Genomic DNA, 3180 nt, shown 5'->3' with positions numbered 1-3180 from the left:
TTAAACAACTATGGTAAATGGCCTGCATTTGTGTAGCGCTTTTACTCAGTCCCTAAGGACCCCAAAGAACTTTACACTACATTCAGTCATTCACCCAATCACACACACAGGCAATGGCAAGCTACATTGTAGCCACAGCCACCCTGGGGAGCACTGACAGAGGCGAGGCTGCCAGACACTGGCGCCACTGGGCCCTCTGACCACCACCAGTAGGCAAACATGGGGTTAGTATCTTGCCCAAGGATACTTGGCATGCAGCCAGGAGGCAGCCTGGGATCAAACCACCGACCTTCTGATTAGTGGCTGACCTGCTCTGCCACCTGAGCTACAGCCACCCCTACTTTAAAAGGACAGTTAAATAATACTGTCCCATTCAGCTGGGAACAACCAGCAGCAAGTATAAATAAAATAAGGGGGTATAAAAGGAAAATTTAAGGGTAGACTTCAGAAAAGAAAAGTTAAAGATATATGCTTTGAAATTTGCCTTGTAGATAATTGAATGGAGTGATATTGATTAAAAACTCATGAATCCTCGTGACTCATCAATGAACGTTGTCCAAGGAGATAATGATGAGACTTTGGTTCAATGAAACATATAAAGATGATTTCTTGAAAGAAGGAAATACCTTATCTATTTATTTATTTATGTCAAGTAAAGGAGAGGTCATTTACCTTAACGGTAAAACACAGGTTTATGTTTAGATATTTTTCCTATCACTAGAAAGCGGGTTTGGTAATGATAAAGCATATTTCATAAGGATAATGCATCTTACCACAGAGTCACGAGGTTTAGAAAACTAGTTAAAGTACTAGAGGACCACAGTAGCAGCTCAGAGTGGGAGGCATCAGTTGTGACAAAAATGGCATGGGAGGGAATATGAGGAGGGACACACTACTGAACTAGTTCTGAGAATAAAAAAGATTTATTAAAGTGGTAGTAAACACTGACTGACTTTGGATGAAACCAATGATTTAAATTCTGACACATTAGCTTTGTATTAAGACTCTGCTGAAATCAGACTCAGACAACCTAAAGATCCCTGCTTGAAACACCACAGAATCAACAAAGGTTGAAATGCCTGTAGAGCCATACATGAGTCGCAAACCATGGTTGCGAGATATATGAAGCTGTGCTGCAGTGATAATGGAGTAGCTTTATTCAAGTCAAGCAAAACTTATTTCTGCAACTACAGGTGTACATTGCAAGTTTGAGCTAAACACCTTGCTGCAGATATTCATGCTTTGCATTCTGGGATGTGACATGTAAAGGTAATGAAAATCAATTCTCCATGTTCTCAAATAGTCCAAAAAACAGGACCTTGTTTCTGTATTTACGTTTATGCTCCCGCCTCAGACATATCTGGATAATAGGAAGACAATAAGATGCATATTGGTTAACTAAAAAAACATGGGTAAAAAGCCACAAGCTTACAACCTCATCAACTTATTTGGGTGTGAGTAAATCAAATATAGATGTGAAAGTGCCCTAATGTTTCCTTTACAAAGAAAATGCACAGGAAATTTCTACAGACTTTTCATATGTACTGCGCTCACATTTGGCTCGTGATACTTCAAATTTCAATTGCACTCTAAACTCTAACTTGTATTTTGTATTTGAGAAATACATTTAGAAATATTGCTGGATAAAAAAAACTGTGCACCAGTCAGAAAAAGTCAATCTGAACAAAGAAATGCTGAAGCAGATGAACAAGAACTACATACAAGTTAATTGATAAAAATTTTAACTAATTCCTGAATCCTCTTTATTTACGCCATTGTGAAGATAAAACTATTTAGTTCAAAGATTTTCAACATCATGTTTGTCAGAGGAGACTTAACTTTTGAAACAAAGGATAATCCACAGAGGGCAATTACAGAAAAATTATGTTGCCTCCTCACGGGGGATTGCAGTTTTTCCATATTTTTCCCCTTGCAAAAATGATTAGAGTAATAATTTAAGCTGAGGTTGGTGTGCCTGTATGGTTGTTGAATATTCTTGTACAGCTAGTTTGACACATGAATACTAAAGAGCTGGAAGTTGCTGCCTCACAAAAACAAAATGTGCAGAATCACACATCCTAGTAAAAGATGAATTGCAACAACATTATTTTTTACATACAATCGAGATGTTTTTACTGTTCAACTGGGCTGCTAACATCACGTTTTCCAGCGGATAGAAAGAAAGATATTCCTGCTAAAGGGAGTTGGAAAGGGAAAAAGTGACTATGGCATTCATTGACACTTCATACCTAATACAAAAATATCCCCCTTTGTTGTTGTCTATTGTGCCATGAGTCAGATAAAGAACAAGTTTTGGAAAATAACCAAAGAGCTCTGCCTCTTAAAATGTGATTATTTAAACTATAGATGCAGGCAGACTGACAGATTCTGCATAATTCAGCTCATACGTTCACACACATCTTGAGCTTCCTGCTCTTTGCTTGTCTTGTGCATCACTCAGTGGCTGGAAGATCAGAGGGCTGATAACCAAGTAGAGTCAAGTGTGCAGGGATGGCCAGGAGCAAAACAGACAGATGGCAAAAAAGTCATCCGAGGATAACATGTGAGAAGAAAAAAGGGATGTCAGTAAGGTGGCAGGCTTTCTTTTCCTGAACATCTTTTCTTGTTCTCTGAGGTTAAAGGATGGCTTCGCAGTGTGGTTTTAACAAAAGCTTTTGTGAAGTAGAACTCTATTCAACCACAGTGGAATTAAAGACTAGAAGCTGTTTCATGTTTTTTGTGAAGTTGGCAAAAGATAAAAGATACTTTAATTAGTCATAAAACAATTTAAATAAGATACTCAACAAAAGAAATTTGATCCAATGATAGAGAAATTGCCTTATGGCCAATTTAATAAAAGTACAAATTCAGTCTCATACTGTTGGAGGAATTTATGTTGCACAAGCTCATGAATGATGAAAATGAACATTTCTGAGTTGTGCCCGGAAAGCCAGCTGTCATCAATAGTGCTGACTGTCCAGTGAAAATGTCATGTTTATGAACACTGATGGCCACTCTCGGTGCGGTCTGTGGTGACAGGTGCAAGCATGGGATTTTCATACAGTTATCTAAAGTAGCAGCTGTGGTGAAATCTGTCTTCACACACCTGACAAGATTTTCTTAAACAAACTGGTTAAGTCAGGAAGTAAGTTCATTAGTGCCGTTCACAATAATAGTCAC

The sequence above is a fragment of the Astatotilapia calliptera genome, chromosome 15 (assembly GCF_964374335.1).
Source record: "Astatotilapia calliptera chromosome 15, fAstCal68.1, whole genome shotgun sequence".
NCBI lineage: Eukaryota > Metazoa > Chordata > Actinopteri > Cichliformes > Cichlidae > Astatotilapia > Astatotilapia calliptera.
This window is presented reverse-complemented; position numbering follows the sequence as displayed.